Source organism: Eublepharis macularius, chromosome 2, assembly GCF_028583425.1.
Source record: "Eublepharis macularius isolate TG4126 chromosome 2, MPM_Emac_v1.0, whole genome shotgun sequence".
Lineage (NCBI taxonomy): Eukaryota > Metazoa > Chordata > Lepidosauria > Squamata > Eublepharidae > Eublepharis > Eublepharis macularius.
The window spans coordinates 76,815,348-76,834,584 of record NC_072791.1 but is presented as its reverse complement, the minus strand read 5'-3'; positions in this window follow the sequence as shown (position 1 = coordinate 76,834,584).

Sequence of the window (19,237 nt, the reverse complement as noted above, 5' to 3'; positions counted from 1 at the left end):
ATCTGCTGCAATGCCCTAATGGCTTTCTTGCAAAGCCAGAGTGAGCAGTAGCTGCAATCACACAAAGAGGGTGTCGTTAGCATTTTCAAAATGTTAACCAATCTAGTTTTTGGCAGAAAAAATTTTTGAGTCCCTAGGGGGTTTCTTCAGTGTTTCAGGCAGTCCTGTAAAGCAACATTTATCTGTTACAAAATATCCAGATAATCAACACAAATAGCTATCCATAAAAGTCTATGGGTGTGAGGCAGACTAAGTTACAAAAGAATATGAGAAGAGCCGTGCTATGTCAGACAAGTGGTCCACCATTCTAGACCAGCGTCCTGTTTTCCACACTGACAGGCCATCCAAATGCTTTGGAAGGCTCATAGCATAGATAAAGGCCAAAGTCAGTCGGTCCAGTTGTTAGCAGTCAGACCCCCTCTTCATGCTGAGAGGGTTATTGATGGAATAGCATAAACCCCTTCCTCATATGCCATAAGTCCAAGGCACTGCCTAGCCCAAGGTAGAGTGTACGCCAATTGGGCGGGAGCCTGGAAAATTACCAGAACATGAGTCAGAGGGGGTTGACTGACTGATGGCCTCTTCATGCCCTGGAGAGACTCAGAGAGAGGTTTTCTAGGAAAGGTTTCCTAGGAAAACCCTTGTCTAATCCCATCAACGCCCTGCTATACTTCCCCCTCACCCACCTATCCTAATCAAAGCTATTCAACAAACCTGGTAGCTTCCCCATCTGGTAATTGCCAGGTCATCAAACAATATTTTCACCTATAGTCCACCCTAGACTGTCATTTCAAGCCTCTCCCAACTTATTGTTCTGCCTCCAGGCAAACCATTAAGCCATTGTTTTTGGAGCAAGATGTCATCTTGTCCCAGGGAACATTTTGCTGTATAATTGGGCTTCCCAGCCAAGTGCTGTGTGTGTGTGTATTCTGAGACCTATCTACACAGACACCGCAAATTCATTTGGGCCTTATTTTCCCTCTCCTTTTCTCCATAAATCAGTGGTCATTTTGCAGCCTCCATGGACCTCTGCTCTTCAAGAGTGGTAATTATCATCTTCCCTGAACTGCTTTCTCTCCCTTTCCTCACTTATTTCCTCTGAGTTAGCCTTGTATGTGTGTGGTGTGTATTTATGTTATTGTCCTTTTTATTTCTCTTTTAATTTTTTTTTTAAAAAAACTTTCTGGTTGAACATCTACCTGATTTATTTGAGAGTTCTCTAGAGGAATAATCCCTGTAAACATTGGTGGAGATTCCGATTTATCCCTCTGGTTTGTCTCCTTTATTGCTAACTCCTCCAACTAATTAATTTTGGTAACACAATCCTATGCACATTTAAAGGTAAAGGAGTCCCCTGTGCAAGCACCAAGTCATTACTGACCCATGGGGGGACGTTGCATCATGACCTTTTCTTGGCAGACTTTTTGTTACGGGGTGGTTTTCCATTGCCTTCCCGAGTCATCTATACTTTACCCCTTGCGATTAAATAGAAACTGATTTCTGAAGATTATCAACAACAACAACAACAACTGCAACAATAACATTCAATTTATAAACCACCCTTCAGGACAACTTAACAGTCATTCAGAGTGGTTTACAAAGTATGTTATTATTATCCTCACAACAATCATCCCTGTGAAGTGGGTGGGGCTGACAGAGCTCTGAGAAGCTGCAACTTTCCCAAATTCACCCAGCTGGCTTCAAGTGGAGGAGTGGAGAATCAAACCTGGCTCTCCAGATTAGAGCCCTACTGCTCTTAACCACTACACCAAACTGGGTTTTGCAGTTTTCCCACAGACGTCATTGAAAATTTGTTTGTGTATTACTAGAGATTGTTTGCATTCTTTAATGATTGTATCAGATGCCTCTACAATACTGCATTTTTTATTTTTTAACTTTCATTTATACCCGATCTTACTCCCCAGTGGAGAGCCAGGTAGCTTATATAATTCTTCTCTCCTCCATTTTATCCTCACAACAACCCTGTGAGGTAGTCTGAGAGTGTGTGATTGGCCCAAGGTCAAGCATCCATGGCAGAGTGAGGGTTCAAAACTGTTCCTCCCAGATCCTATTCCAACACTCTAAGTAATACACTACACATTTCTCACATTTTTCTGCTGCCATCACCTAACAGCATCCCCTTATTTTGACACATTATTTTAAAAAATGAACTAACATGACAACAGCAACGCTTTTCTGCTTGAAGACAAAGATTTGTTAAGTGTATGAAAGCTCCCCCTGCCCCTCATCCCCATTACCTGTATCACCACCGATACTAATGTTCTTAACATTACATGTATATCCATATTTCTGTTGGCCCAATTTAAATCATGACAATTTTGTATATGCAGATGATATTGGTATATTTTTAAAACTCTTTTGGCTTTACAGTAGCTGTAGTGAGTTAAATTGTGTGTGTTTTGCTTCCATTATTAAGATGCTAATCTAATATGCATGATATCCTTGGGCTTGTGCTGTATCAGTTTACATTGTACTTGACACATTAGTTAATTCCATTATCATAAATATTTGGGCTTCCCAGAGCACTTTTCACCATTGAATAGTAATTTATTTTTACAAAGAATGACAAGTGTCGTTATCTCTTCTTCAGGTCTTAATTCTCATATATTAACTATGCAATCTCCCTCTTGGATACCCACCTTAATGTGGTGAGGGACTTTGAGTGTATCAGAGAAGCTGAGAGCCACACTGTCAGGAGGGCAGGCTTGGTCAAGAGTCTAAACTCCTGGAAAAGTCCCTCAAGGTGGAATGGTCAAAGTTGAATCACCAAACTAACATTCACCCCCCTTTCATGCAAAACCAGTAGCTGACTGTGGTACAGATCATGAGTTGCTAATATCAAAAATTAGAATAAAGCTTAAAAGAAACACTAAAAGAATCATAGTGCTGAAATATAATCTAAATAATATTCTTGAAAAATTTAAAGACGTATGATATTCCCTCTTCCTTAGACAGCAGAAATGGCACCAGAGGCATTTTTAAAATTCAAAAATAACTAACTAGTTTATTTATTTTAGAATAAAATATATCTCTGAGGTATAATCAGAACATGCACAGATTTCAGTTCTTATGCTTACCAAAGATAAAGACCATATGCTTGGATTTTAAATCTAAAGGGAAGCTTTCCACGTGAGGAATTGCCACGCTCCAGACCAGGAAGTAGCATTTCAGACCTTTTCAGGAAAAGAGTCTGACAGTACAGTCCTAAAAACACTCTGCTGGGTGTAAGACCCGTTGAATAGACCTGAATAGGATTCTGAGTAAACGTACTTAGGATGATTCTCTGATACTTGTACCTAGTGATGGGTGTTGTCGATTACCAACTGATATTTTGTCCATTGGTCACAAACAGGGAGCTGATTTTTCAAAGGTCAATTCAACTGTTCTTTGACCTACTTGAGGCTGTTAGGCAAGCTGTTTCACAATATTCCTTCCTAACCATTCAGTACAGCTCAGTTGGCGTTTTGCACATGCTAGTTCTCACACAGCCTGATTGAGTTCTATTACTGCCCCCTATATTTGCTGTGTAACTCCTCTACACAGCTGCCAATTGTTTAAATAGATCATTAAATCAGATACAAATTGTATACATCAGTCATAAATAAATAATATGTTTTAATAAAATCCTCCCCTTCAATGCTTGTCTAAGTAGTCCCTAAGTGATGCTTATTGCTGCCAGTCAGTTTGAATCAGTAGCATTTTTGCACATGTACATTTTTGCAAAACCCTGATACAAACCTGTTTGATAGATGTCCATGGCTGTTCAGCAGAAAATGAAAGGTTAGGTGATTGGCTCACATCTAACTGTCTCCTTTGAACATGGTAAGTTCAACTGAACTCATTCATGGTGAAATACATTGTATCTGCCATAAGCTGTTCATTCTTCTCAAGTTCTGACTGGAGAAGGCAAAAGGAACAATCTCAGGCCATTCAATAGTGTCAGAACTCCTTGGCTTTGTAGTACTGAAGTCTGATCAGTAACCTACAACTGACTCTGTTATTTTCTTTCTATTTTCTGCTGCTGTACTTTGCTAGTTTCCTCTTTTCCAGGTCAGATCTTAACAGACTTTGGCCAGCATCCTGTGCACTTGTAGGCTGATTGTAGCAGGTCAGCTCCCTGTTTTAAAATAGCAACCACAAAGTAACTTCTCTGTCATTAGTGCACTTGCATTACAATTTCTTCTCATTATCTGTAGTCCACAGAAAGGGAAACTGGAGCTGACAGGCAAAATGGGCCAATTCTAGCAAAGTGGCAGAGATGGAAATAGAATCCAAAAGCAATTATCCTCACTTCAGTATTGCATGTCTACCTGTATTTTTGTTGTGCATCCCTGTCTTGCTGCAGCTACTTCTGTGGCTACTGCTACTATTATTACTATTACAGCAGCAGCAGCAGCATTTTAAATGTGCAGTGTTGTAAATGGTGTCTATCACTGTATTTTTACTTTCGTTTCCTATCTTTAAAATGAGACTAATAGAGTGATGTAATCACAGGTATATCTGTATGAAATATTCACATTCTCTCATTCATTGTAGCTTTGTGGTATGTAAAAAAGCTGTTACTGACCTCACTGTCGAGCAATTTTTAATGTAAAACATTAATATTCATAAATCATATAGACTAATGAAACAATAAGGAGCCCATGAAACAAGGCACTATTTGAAAGGTTCAATCTATCATTAGAGATGGAGAGTTATCATCTGCTGCTCATTTCCATAATCATAAAAATGGACTTAGTGAAGCCCTACCTGATGCTTATTTATTTATTAAAGCATTTATCAGCCCACTTTTGTCTCAGAGCCAAACTACATGAGACGAAATACACACGTACAACACATAAACGCACCTACATGTGTTTCCCCATTGCTTTCCTGTTCATTCGCACACTGTGGTCACACTGCACTCCATCTGCACTTGATCCCATGCTCAGACTGGCATGTGTATCTGCCCAATATCTCCCAGATGAGAAATGGTATCCCATGATGTACCTTCTCTTCACGCATGCTCAAACCTTCCTCTAGCTTTTCTGAGAGGGAGATTTGTTTACTCAATTGAACATATCGGGGGGGGGGGGAACCGGGTTTCCGGGGGGGGGGCTAAAAATGGGGGCTCCACTCCTCTGCTGAGATATTGCAGATTGGCCTGCTAGGAAGGAGGGCATCAGTGCAAAGGGGGGTGGGGAAACTCCACTTCAGGAGCTGCAGCAGTGTTCTTGCTGACAGCCAGAATCAACTCTTTCCCACCTGTTTGTCCCCAGCCACCTCTGATCTCCATTATTCCCCTGGGGGAAACTATGAGAGCTATCCCCATAGTTTTTGCAAAATAAATGTACAAAATTTTCAGGGGACCAACGGCTAACTGTCTTCTAAAAATATTTCAAGTTGCAGGGAGATTGGACCTTGGGGAGCCATTTTATGGCCCCTCAAAGAAGGTGCCCTCAGCCACCCCATTTCTTCCTATTGCATTGAAAAAACGGACAGCAACTGGAGAATCACATAGATCATACCTTTCCCAGGGTCCAATCTCCATGAAATTTGGGGGGTCTTTAGAGGACAGTTAGGAGTAGGTCCCATGAAAATTCTGTGGAATTTGCTTGCAAAATGCCACCCCAGCCCCCTAGAGAGCTCCCCTAGTTTTCTCCATAGGGAATAATGGAGATGGGAGGTGACTGGGGGCACCTTCTTTGGGGGCCCATAAAATGCCCCCCCCAAAGTCCAATCTTCATGAAATTTTGGGCATCTTTAGAGAACAGCTGGTAGTAGATCCCCAGCAAATGTGGTAAAATTTGGTCCTAAAATGTCCCTCTAGACCCCTGGAAAGCCCTGAATCACATTTCCCATTGGAAACAATGGCCAATTTTTACCCAATTTGCTTTGTATTGCCAAGCTGAACTGGAGAATGAGTACCCCTCACCCCGACATTTTCAGGTTCATGTATCGGGCATGTTTCTAAACATTTGCTCAGATGCTTAATCGTGTTGCCATGATCTTTCTTCCCACATCCTCCTTATCCCGACAGAAGACTTTGCATGGAGAGGAGGAGGAGGAAGTTAAGAGGGGAGGAGGGTGCAGGAAGGAGGAGTAGGGAGGTGGCGGCATCAACTCGAAAATGGGAGAATTTAAAACATGCCAGATTAAAAGCAAAACTGTGTGGGAGTAAGCAGGATCTAAGGGCATAAAGAGGGGAGAGGGAAGCGGAAGCCTCCCAAAATCGACGCTCTGCAATGGCGACTCGCTGATTTTGACCATGGACACTTGCAACCGCGAGTCAACTATACCAGTTACCCAACACATGCACAGAGTAGAGCTACAGGACATGTGTTCACTCAGGGTAAAATGGACATGGGCAGGTAGGAACAGGCATGATTCTAGACACTCATGTAGCCTCATGTAATTCGTCTCATCTAGTTCAGCTCTCAGACAACTAGAACTCAAGGCAGATGTTCCTATAAAAGGATAATGTTTCAGTAGGAGATGATAAACCTTCTTGATTCTAATCTAGAAATCATTTAGACTTCTCAGTTATTTTTCTGAGTATCTGCCTGATATCCAGTCTGTGTTAACCAGGACCCCAAATTATTTTTAGTTTGGATTTAGCCCTCTGTCCCCCAAAATGGCTGGGTAAAACATAAAATCAACATGGGTCATCTGTCCATTTCATAGCTATGTCAAAATGGTAAATCAGTGTAGATCTGTTCTGGGTATTTGTGGATCTAAACAGAAATACTAGTGAAAGCATTAACCAAGATGCCTCCAGTTATCTTCTGATAATTCCAAGAGGCAGAAGTATACATTCAGTAAAAATACCAGCTAATTAAGATGCTGGCTATATTGGTACATGTCCTTTAAAACCAAATTAGCCTAGCAACAGTAAATGACAACTATTATATGTTAATTAGAACAACACTGAGATTAACATTTGCTTTAGCAAAAGGGAAATATGGAAATTTACATTTGAGTGTTACTATTTTGTCCAGGAACTAGAAAACTGGAGACTGTAAGGCAGCAAATGAAGCAGCAGCATAATACAGAAGGATATAAGCAAAAATAGTTGCTGGGGAGAGTAGTCAGGAACTTCAGCTGGATCTTACCCAGGTGCAATCAGGACAGGAGTGCATGTGTGGGAGCACTCAGTACAAATGAGACCACTGATGAGCAATGACCGTGTTCAAGCCAGAGCTACCCAGAGATTCATGTACTTCTACACAGATTAGGCAAGCTTCCTCATGCCCTGCTGGTCTCACTGTGTATATTGAGTTTTCCAGCATCGGTCACCTGATGTAGAAAACCCTTAGTGAAGGTTGGTGGAGCTCTTCTAGGACATTATAGAAACAGGGGGGAGAGCCCTCCTCTTACTGCTTCTCATGGCATGTACCTTAATTATCTAGTATTAAAGAACATGTTGTCCAGAGAGGAACACATGGGCTGTCATAAGCTGAGGCTTTATATTGGACTGAGGAAAAGCCTTTTTATCCAAAATGTTTTGCTCTCCAGAACAGACTCTGCAGTGTGAATTCAAAAATATAGCATTTAAAAGGACACCCAATATGTGTTTTTCCCTTTCAAAATGCACGAGAATGGTGAATATGAAAGGATCAAGTTCTCACTGTGATTATCCATGGATTCTGTGTATAGCTAATTCATATATCAAGTTATATACATGTATTTAGAAATCCATTTCAAAGTACAAAAGTTATCCTATAAGGCAAACTTCAGTCAAACAGTGAGACTGATCTGTCAATAGTCTCAGCCCTTTATCTGAAGAAAGGACCTCTGACCTGAAAGCTTACACTCTGAAAATCTTGGTCTCTAAGGTGGACTAAAATCCTGCTGTTCTCCTGCAGACCAATACAGCTACCCGTCTAACTACCCTTTGTCATTGCAGAGTTCCCTTTATATATAAGAACATAAGAACATAAGAGAAGCCATGTTGGATCAGGCCAATGGCCCATCCAGTCCAACACTCTGTGTCACATAGTGGCCAAAAAAACAGGTCTCATCAGGTCTGCCAGTGGGGAAGGGACACTAAAAGCAGATTCCCCCCCCCCAACACCAAGAATACAGAGCATCACTGCTGTAGACAGTGAGTTCCATCTATACCTTGTGGCTAATAGCCACTGATGGACCTCTGCTCCATATGTTTATCCAATCGCCTCTTGAAGCTGTCTATGCTTGAAGCTGCCACCACCTCCTGAGGCAGTGAATTCCATGTGTTAATCACTCTTTGGGTGAAGTACTTCCTTTTATCCATTCTAACCCGACTGCTCAGCAATTTCATTGAGTGCTCACGAGTTTTTGCATTGTGAGAAAGGGAGAAAAATACTTCTTTCTCTACCTTCTCTATCCCATGCATAATCTTGTAAACCTCTATCATGTCACCCTTCAGTCGTCATTTCTCCAGGCTAAAGAGCCCCAAGCACTTTAACCTTTCTTTGTAGGGGAAGTGTTCCATCCCTTTAATCATTCTAGTTGCCCTTTCCTGCACTTTTTCCAGTGCTATATCTTTTTTGAAGTGTGGTGACCAGAATTGTACACATTATTCCAAATGAGGCCATACCATTGATTTATACAGGGGCATTATGATACTAGCTAATTTGTTTTCAATTTCCTTCCTAATAATCCCCAGGATAGCGTTGGCCTTTTCTTATTGCCGTTGCACACTTGATCAACGTTTTCAGGGGGTTATCTACCACGACTCCAAGATCTCTCTCTTGGTCAGTCTCTGCCAGTTTGGACCCCATCATTGTGTATTTTATATTTGGGAATTTTGGCTCCAATGTGCATTACTTTGCACTTGGCTACATTGAACCTCATTTGCCACGTTGATGCCCACTCGCCCAGCCTCGACAGATCCCTTTGGAGTGCTTCACAGTCCTCCCTGGTTCTCACAACCCTGAACAATTTAGTGTCATCTGCAAACTTAGCCACTTCACATCTTACTCCCAACTCTAAATAATTAATGAACAAGTTAAAAAGCACCAGACCCAATACTGAGCCCTGCGGTACCACATGGGCACAAACAGCATTACAAATGGAAAAAAAACACGAACAGCCTGTCCATCTGTTCGCAAACAAGCCATTCATGAGGCTCCATTCTAAATGAACAAGTGGTTGTTGCAAGCCTCGTTCGTTGCCTTCGTCAGCCGTTCATCAAGCCAGACAGTCTGGGGCCTTTCAAACAATTCCCCTGGCAATGGCAGGAACTGAACTCTGTCTGAACGCCTTCTGGCTTTCCTTCTGGCTTTAACCCTTCAAAGTACTTCCAGCAGAGAGTCCCGTTTTTGCCACTGTGAAGAGAAAATGATAACAAATGGGGAGACCCATGCATCATGCCTTTCCCGAGGTGCAATCTCTCTGAAACTTGGGGGGTCTTTGGAGGACAGTGAGGACTATGTCCCCTGCAAGTTTGGTGGGTATTGGACACTGGGAAGGTCAGTTTGTAACCCCTCAAAGTAGCTTCCGCCATAGAGTACCATTTTTGCCACTGTGAAGAGAAAATGACAGCAAAGGGAAGGACCCATGGATCATGACTTTCCTGGGGTGCAATCTCTGTGAAACTTGGGGGGGGGGGTCTTTGGGGGACAGTGAGGACTATGTCTCCTGCAAATTTGGTGGGTATTGGACATTGGGAAGGTCAGTTTGTGGGGTGTTTAAAGGGCCCTGCCCCTTGCATGTGGCAGGAAAGGGCCCTTTAAACTATCAGCTGGCAGGCGGCAGGGGGGAATTCCCTCTGCCACCTGCAAGCTGATAGATTAAAGGAATCTTTAAGTGGCCACGAACAGCAAACAGCGAACATGTTTGTGAACAGAGTCATGTTTGGTACTGTTCGTTATTCATTTTTCGTCGATGGCAACAAACAACAAACAGCTTGTTTGGGGTTTTTTTACGTTCATGCCCATGTCTAGTCCTCCACTGTGAATATTGCCCATTTATACTCACTCTCTGTTTCCTATTCATTAGCCAGTTTTTGATCCACGAGAGAACTTGTCCTTTTACCCCATGACTATTGAGCTTACTTAGCAGCCTTTGACGAGGAACTTTATGAAAAGATTTCTGGAAGTCCAGGTAGACAACATCTATTGATTCCGCCTTGTCCACATGTTTGTTCACTCCCTCAAACAACAGGTTTGTAAGTCAAGATCTTCCCTTACAGAACCCATGCTGAGTCTTCCTCAATAGCTTTTGTTCATCAATGTGCCTACCAATTCTCTCTTTAATAATAGTTTCCACCAACTTACCTGGTATTGACATTAGACTGACTGGCCATATTTATGTATATACAGTATATCTATAACAGCTGCTGTACATTACAAACATTTCTGTAAGTAGCTATGTTATGCTGAAGTAAACACAGTACATTTATAATGTCATTCAAAGCAAAGTTATGCCTTCAATGGACTTAGAATAGTGTTAATTGTTCTTAAGATGAGACCTGCTAGAGAGACATGGCAGAGAATGCAGAGTATTGTCCAGACAGTGTTTAAAAATCTATCCTTTCTCAACACCATCGTTAGGCAGAAAAGCAACTGTAGCCTCCAAAATGTACTGGCACTAAAATCCAGCATTTTTTCAAAGGCAGACTTCTTGCTATTTAAGTGAGAAATTATTTTCTCAAAATCAGAATGCATCATTAACCAAAGGAAATAATTTCTCTCTCACTTCAGGAACCCAGCACATGGAAGGCAGCCAGAAAGCAATCCGTCTGTCATTGAGATTCCAAAACAAAGCTCATCTCTGCCTGTAATCATGACTTTTCCTCCACACAAGTTGAAGTGATGCCCCATATTCTTAGGGTGTCTAACAAATTGCATATGTTTGCCATCATCAAACTTTGCTCTTTACTTCCATATGCTGGAATCTTTGATTTGTGACCAAATTCATTACCAAGGGTGGAATTTAATCTGGAATTTGGCACAGAGAAATTGTTTCTAGTGACATTATTTAATGACCCAGTGTTGATGGACATTTCTGATTTGTTGTCTGTTGGAAAGATGGCACAACAGACTGTTACTGTGACATACGGACTTTTAACAGTGACTGATAATCATGCAAATAAAAATTGCATTTATTACCATAACAACTACTCTATGCTCTGGCTCCAAAAACAGAACACGCGCTGGAAGGTATTCCAATATTGACAAAAATTATACCAAGGGTGCCCAACTCAAATCACTTATAGGGTCACTTTTACATTTTTCTTAACTTGATGGGGCTTTGCTGCTATGATAATGGCAGAAAAGCATTTATATAGCCATTTTATTTAACTCAGTAGTTTTTTAAAAAATACATTCTCTTTTGCCTTCCTCCTTCTCTCTGTGCCATCACAACACTGTCTCCCTTTCTGGAGACAACCACCAGTCACCTAAACCAGTGGTACTCACTCTGCAGCCACATTTACAATTACCCTCAACCAAAGAGCTGCATGACTAATGTATACCCTTTGCACCACCCCAAACATTCATACAATAATATAAGATATAATTATTAAATATATAAGTATAATCTTTGTATTGCCAGAACACTTCTGAACATGTAGGATGGTTTCTTCCTTCCACTGCTGAAACTTAGCCAGCTCTTCTGTACCTGGAGTGATGGGAAGGACTTCCCTTTGTCTTCTCACTTTCTTCTCAACATGAGGCACAGTAGCTCAGGGGAGAAAGTGAGATTGCCAAAACATCTGGAGGAAAGCAAGCTGGTCATGGAGCTAGGGGAGTAAAACCGCCGCCACCGTACTGTGACCAGCTTGCTCTTCTCCCAGGAGCTGCCCAGGTTCTGGGATGAGAATTCAGAAGCTGTGGACAGGGGTGAGGGGTTACTGGAGATTATTGCTCTTTATTTCCATTCCTGTCTTGAAGCCTGCAGCTCAAGAAGGCTTACAGTCTTTCTATCTTCCATTCCCTGTGTTGGTGGCTGTTTCAAAGCAGAAAGTGAAAATCACCTGCCAACCTCAAGCCTTACTTACCAATGGCCTTACTTTCCTAAAATGTGAGGCAGACGCCACATTGGGGAACTGTGCCCAGAAGAGTCACCTATGGCTCCTGAGCCACTGAGTGAATATTACTGATTTAAACCCTCTCAGGCAGCAGTTCAACAGGAGGGGTTGCTACTGCAATGGCTATATAGCTATTCCTACCAATGGGTGGTGCTATTGCACAGCTGAGTATTTGAGTGAGTTCTAGTTATTGTTCTGTGTTAGTTGACTGTTTAATAACTGTTTTTTAAGATCTGAAAGCAGTGCTGGAGACCACTTGGAAATCTTCAGTTAAAGTTTGTTCCTCTGAAATGAAATCTGCAGTTACTTCATTGTACTTCCTGATCTCAGTAGTGTGTCTTTGCTCAAATGAAAACTCAAGCATGCTTGACTTCTCCAGAAACATTCTTATTTAACCTTAAACAATAAAATTCATTCCCAAAGATCTCCATGCCGGGAAAAGATTCACAGGCTTAATTAGTGCATCTCTGGCTGCTGCAGGGTTGCCAGCCCTCAGTGGGGATAGAGATACCCTGCCCCCAGTTCCCATTTCCTGCTGCCACTTAGGGCCAAGCTACAAGAGACACAGGTTGGACACTTGTCAGCTTCCCTCAAGTTTTGATGGGAAATGTAGGCATACTGGTCTTGCAGCTGTAATGGAGAGCCAAGCTGTAAAACCAGGACGCCTACATTTCCCATCAAAACTTGCGGTAAGCTGACAAGTGTCCAACCTGTGTAAGGCGTCACTTGTAGCATGGCTCTTAGAACTGTAGTAGGAGAAAAATAAACAATGGCCATCAAGATGACAGCCTGACGATACTTCCAGGAAACTCTGGAAGTGACATCATGGTAAAACCATGGAGTTCCGGGTAATTCCTAGAGAGATGTAACATCACTCCTGTGTTTTACCAGAAGTGATGTCACACCATCACTGATTGCCACCTCATATATCACCCTCCCCACCCCAGTCACCCACTGATTGCCAAGGTGCACCTAACAACCCTAGGCTGCTATTAAGGACAGGGCAGTAAAGCTAGTTTAATGTCTTATCAAGCCTTGATGTTGCCAACCTTTTGAATGCATATTCTGCATATTGAAAGGAATGTTTTGAGAAAATGGAACCTAACTTTTTTAGTTCTCGGTCTCTGGCTGAGGTTCAACTACCCACAAAGCCACAAAGCTTACTGAGTGACTTTGAGCCATCACTGTCTTTCAGTTTAATCTGCCTTACAGAATTGGTGTGAGAATAAAATGGAAGACAGAAGAATGCTCATAACTTCCACACATTTTTCTCCAACATCATCTACCTGAATTTAGAGATGTGGAGAACGCCTAATAAAGGGGACACCTACTAGGACCTTTGAGAAACTTGTCTTGGAGAAGGGGGGAATATGTCATGAAAGGCCACCTCCTCCCACACTAACTTGAGATCTTTCAAGAAAGGCCTGGATAAAAATAGAATAGTTTCATGAGCAGCTTCAGCTCTTTGTGCTCTCTTTTGTCTATATGTTATTTTGCTCGCTCACTGTGCCCTCTGTCATTTCCATGTCTCCAGATCTGAATCTGTCCTTTTCACTCCCCTCATGGATGAAGTGGAATGTCCTTGATGCTTGAAACAATGTTAACCGTAGTTTAAAAGGGAATTGGCAAGGAACAGAAGACAGTCACATACAGAGCTCAAAACAAGCTACTTTTACTCAAATACAACCTTTAGAATACTGAAAAAGACTCAGTGTTTGCCTTGAGATGTATTTTTTTAAAGCTCTGCTTACCCATTTGCATTCTGCCCAGATTGTGAGGACACATGGCACAGTGAATGTATGCAGTATGAAAAGAATAAAGAAAAATATATATTCATATTTTCAAGCATAGTGTATTTATTATTATTAATAATAATTAATTAATTAATTAACACTCTGCTTTTTATTTTCACAAACACAAGGCAGCTAACAAAACATCAAAAGTTACAAGGACATAACATTGTAAGCATCCAACAACTTTTTAAAAAATGCACAAATACAAATAAATGGCAATACATACAGTTAAAAACATAGCCCAGAAACAAATTGTCCCACACAAAATATCCTCTGGAGCAGGAAAGGACAAACTTACATGAATTCCTGAGTGTGGTAAGTTAATGCACCCACCACACTTACTCCACTAGGCATGGACCTATAAGGACCTATAAGGACAATGCCATCTGTTGCTAAATGAACAGACTTAGGTGAGGCTGTCTGAGGAATTCACCTGGTGCACTGGAGTCTATTGGGAGATGTGGTTCAAGAGGCATGAGGATCCAAGGCCACAAAAGGATTTAAAATTAATAACCAGCACTTTCAGTTGGGCCTGGAAGCAAATGGGCAACCAATGCACTTCACACTGCACTGGTGTTGCATGTTCCAAGGGCATGACAGCAGAAAAGAGGCTTGGAGAGGCATTCTGCATCAATTGAAACTTCTGCGACATCTTCAAAGATAGCCCCACATAAGCATACATTACAGTAGTCAAGTCTGGAGTTACAACAGGGTGAATAATAACAACAACATTCGATTTATATACTGCCCTTCAGGACAACTTAATGCCCACTCAGTGGTTTACAAAGTATGCCATTATTATCCCCACAACAAAACACCCTGTGAGGTGGGTGGGGCTGAGAGAGATTAGCCCAAGGTCACCTAGCTGGCTTCAAGTGGAGGAGTGGGGAATCAAACCCGGCTTTCCAGATTAGAGTCCTGTGCTCTTAACCACTACACCAAACTGGCTCTCAGTATGGCTAGATATAAATAGGGGACAGATTATGAGCCAGGTATAACTGAAAGAAGGTACTCCTAGCAACAACACCAACCTGCTTATTCATCAAAAAGTGTAAACCACAGCTTTGCTCCCAAATGCCTTGAGGTCTTTGTCCTATGGGTGGTTTTATATGGCTCTATTTTACCCCCAAACTTTCCAACTTCTATGCGGAACTACTTGGGAGAGGCTGTCCAGAGGTTTGGGATATAGTGTCATCAATGCAGTGATGCCTCCCAGCTCCGCTTCTCATTTTCATCTAAACCAGTGGACATCCTGAACAGGTTCTGAGTCAATAATAAGCTCAACAGGGTCTAATAAACTGAAGCACCTCCCAGACAAGATGGTAAACCTACCAGTGGGTGATTTACAGTGAAGTCCTATGCAGAGTTACTCCAGTCTAATCCCCAGGACTGGCACCACCATTGAGGCGGTGAGGCAGGCGCCACGGACATTGGTGTGCCAGAGTGGGCTCCGGAGGGGGTGCCGGGGCGGAGGCATGTGCCACAGAGCTGGTGTGCCTGGCCTGCAGCTGCTGCAGCTGCTGCAGCTGGCCAGCCCCGCGCAGCTGCTTCAGCCGCTGCCACCACACGCCCCCGGCCAGGCGCAGCAGCCGTGGGCCAGGCACGGCAGGCCTCTGGGGTGGCATGCAGAGTGCGGGCAGTCTCCGTCCAATGGAGGCAGCTTTGCTGCATGATGACATCATTACGCGGTGATGTCATCACACAGTCCAGGGGGGCGTGCATGCACTATGTGCACATGCATGTAGGGGCAGCCACGGGTGCCAGAAACCCTGGCGCCACTCCTGATAATCCCATTGATTTTGAAGGACTTGGACAAAAGTAACTACATAGGATTGTGCTGTTTGCATACCACAAAAGTGGTATTCAAGCTGTTCTTGACATTTCATTCTGTCTTCAAGATCAGGTTCACCATTTGGGAGTACACCTATACTCAGCACTGTTTGTGGATGATCAAGTAGTATGGATATGGTTGCCATTCACCTGCTGGGGGCAGGGAATACCCCACTCCCATCCACCACTCACCACCACCACCACTCACCTGGCCGGTGGACAGGAAAGGCAGGGGAACAAGCCTCCAGGACAGACTCCCAGGGGCAGCACAACAACATTGCACTGCCCTGGGAGCACTCTCATGCTTTGGGGCCCAAATCAGCACAGTGCAAAGTGCATGGGCCCAAGAGCACATGTGTGCTTTGCGCACACATGAAGATTTAGGTGAGTGCTGGGTCTCTCCACTTTCTGCTGGAGAATAAGGGGAACTGGCAACCCTAAATATGGAGCACTTTATTCCAGCTTCAGCTGGCATCCCAGCTATATGCAGCTATATTCAGCCATTTTTTCCAGGGAAACTGATCTCTGTTGTAATTCCAGGAGATCTCCAGCCCCCACCTGGAGGTAGGCAACACTACCAGGGCCAGGCCTAACAGCAACTGCAGTGGGGATTGGGACAATTGCCATGGCATCAGGCGCTGCTTCTTCTGACTCTATCAGCAGCTGGTGTGAGGAGGCAGGGCCCAAGACAACCACAATGGGCTGAGGGCTGGCCCCCAATATCTAGCTAGCCAGTGATTATAGAGTTCCCATATGCCTGTACCCTCCTGACTGGAGGTGGGGGGAATCCGGAACTTACCTGGAATAGACTCCTCGTGCACCAGAGGGCAACTGGGAACCCTAAGAGAATGACACCAGAAGTATGGCAGACTCTGATACTCACCGCACAAGAGAAGCCATTGTGCCAGAGGCACAACTGCACAAAGCAACAGCCTGATTGCTTCTGTGCTGTGCGCGTCCCACTGCACTGCTGTTGGGTTGGGCCAGGGGCACAAGTGCACAAAGCAACAAAGCTGCGCGGCGCAGAAGCAATCAGGCTGTGCTTATTGCTTCTTGAGCTTGGTGGGTCAATCAAACTGTGCTTATTGCTTCGTGCGCTTGGTGGGTATTGGACATTGGGATGGTCAGTTTGTAGCCTCTGCCAATTAGAGAGCTCCTATTCTGGCCCATCCAGCCAGGAAAAGGTCCAACCCCTCAAAGTAGCTGCCAGCAGACACTCCCATTTTTGCCACTGTGAAGAGAAAACGTCAAGAAAGGGAGGGTCCCATGGATCATGCCTTTCCCGGAGTTCAATCTCTCTGAAACTTGGGAGGTCTTTAGAGGACAGAGAGGACTATGTCCCCTGCAAATTTGGTGGGTATTGGACATTGGGAAGGTCAGTTTATAGCCCCTCAAAGTAGCTTCCAGCAGACACTCCAGTTTTTGCCACTGAGAAGAGAAAATGACCGGAAAGGGGGGAACCCATGGATCATGCCTTTCCCAGGGTTCAATATAGCAGGCTAATTTTTAAGTTGATAATTTTGTATGGCCTGCGAATGATGTTATAAATATCCCAATTGGTCCTTGGCAGAAAAAAGGTTCCCCACCCCTGATGTAGAGATACCAAAGGAACAACACTGCTCCCCCAGGATTAAAGTAGAGAAACCACAAGGCAGGTGGTGAGCTTGTGGGAGAGGCGTGGAGAAGGTCATTTTGAGTGCTTTAAGAACAAGCCTGCCTGACTGGAATTAGGACAGAATGAAGGAGCTGTGAGGTGGGAACAGTGTCCTGTGGCCTTTGTCAGAAGGATGAAGGGGTGCTGTGAAGTGCATCTGCCCTTTTATCTTGATGTTATGGTTTTGTTACAATTTATATTGTGCTTTGGCAGAGTAGACTTTTTGGCAGAGTAGCAGGATATAAAATAGCTTAAATGTGTTTAAAAAGCAAATTGTTACCACATTTACCTGTACTTTAGTAATATCTAAACTTGCCTACCACAATGTTGCATATGGGGCCGACTTGAAAAGACTCTGGAAACTTCAACTGGATCAGAATACAGTGACTAAGATTTAACTGGAATCTGCCATATCAAGCATGTGATTCCTGGAGCTGGATCCAGCAACCAGTCTGCATAAGGCATTGGTGGATGCAGATCACTCATTTGCCCTCCCCCCTCCCCATCTTTTCCACCCCCAAAACAGTTCCCCAATCTGCAAGACCCAAATGAACTAATCACCATGTGGGTCCCGAGACTGCCCTGAGGAGAAGTGAGTACAATCATTCACTCATCATACCTCTTCCATCAACAGCGTTGTGCTAACATAGAAAGAATAGAAGACAATTCCATCCCCTTCCCCTTCTCAGTGCAGCCTTGGACCAACATCACTATTGAGCCATGTGTTCGCCATAACTGGAAAGGCCTGCTGGGGGCTCTAGAACAAGGAAAAGATATGTGATCCTTGTGCCCCTACTCCTGAAGAACTTCATTGATTCCCAGATTGTTTCCAGGCACAACTGAAAATGTTGGTTATTGCCTTTAAAGATCTAAATGGTCTGAAATCAAAATACCTGACAGTGCAGTCTCCAAGCACTGTTATGCCCTTCTAAATCTATTGAAGTCAGTGGGTTTAAAAGGGTGTAACTTCGGGAATGTACTACGAGGGACTAATTTCTCCATATGAATCTACATAGGAACTAAAATCATTTTCTAAGGCCTGGTTTCAGTTTTGTCAGATGTTTCCTATAGGAACAGAGCTGGGAGGTATAGATTAGAAAGACCAATGGGAAAGGCTAATGTTAAAGGGCTGGATCATCATGAGACTTAAATTTCATTAAAGGTTCCATACCTTTTCTCCCATAATTTGAGCACTGCTTTAAAAAATGTGCTTTCAGTGAGACAGATAACCAGAGGTATTCTGAGCATTTTATAGTCTTAATTATGTTTTCACAGATTATAACATCTATTTTGTTTTGAAAGGCATAGAATCTATTTGTTTATTGGTAATTTTCTTTTTAAAAACATTAAATTTATGCCTTGGTGGTTAGTCACAGTTTTGGAAAGCATATTTATTAATTCAGCTTGTCTTTACCCACCAAGTGGTATTTCCTTTCACCTTTTTGGTCTCTGAGATTATGACAGATACCTCCTACTAATTCTTCTTCCTTCAGGAATACATTTTATTGATTGCACGTGGGTTGCCTTGATTCCCAGTAGGATAAATGAACTGCTTTGAGACATTATAGGACATTAATTAAGTTGTATGGGGATGACGAAAATTTGACTTTCCCACATTTTATATAAAATCTAAGAAAGAATGTGTTTATTTGTTCTTTTATTAAGACTTTAAGATTTTTCTGTTCTCAAAGACTTCTGATGGATAGAGATGGGCAGAAAACAAACCACGGAACATAATTCCGTTCGGAATGGCTGGTTCATTTTTAAAGAAATGCATTCCAAGCAGCCACATTTTTAAGGAACAAACGAACTTTCCTACCATTCCGTTTTCCTGGTTTTAGCAGCAACACACATTCATTCCATCACCCAGGCAACGGTGGCAGTCTTCAGGTTGCCCCAAATCTGAGGCCTCCATGTTTGATTGGCAGCTGTCCTTGGCAAGTAGAG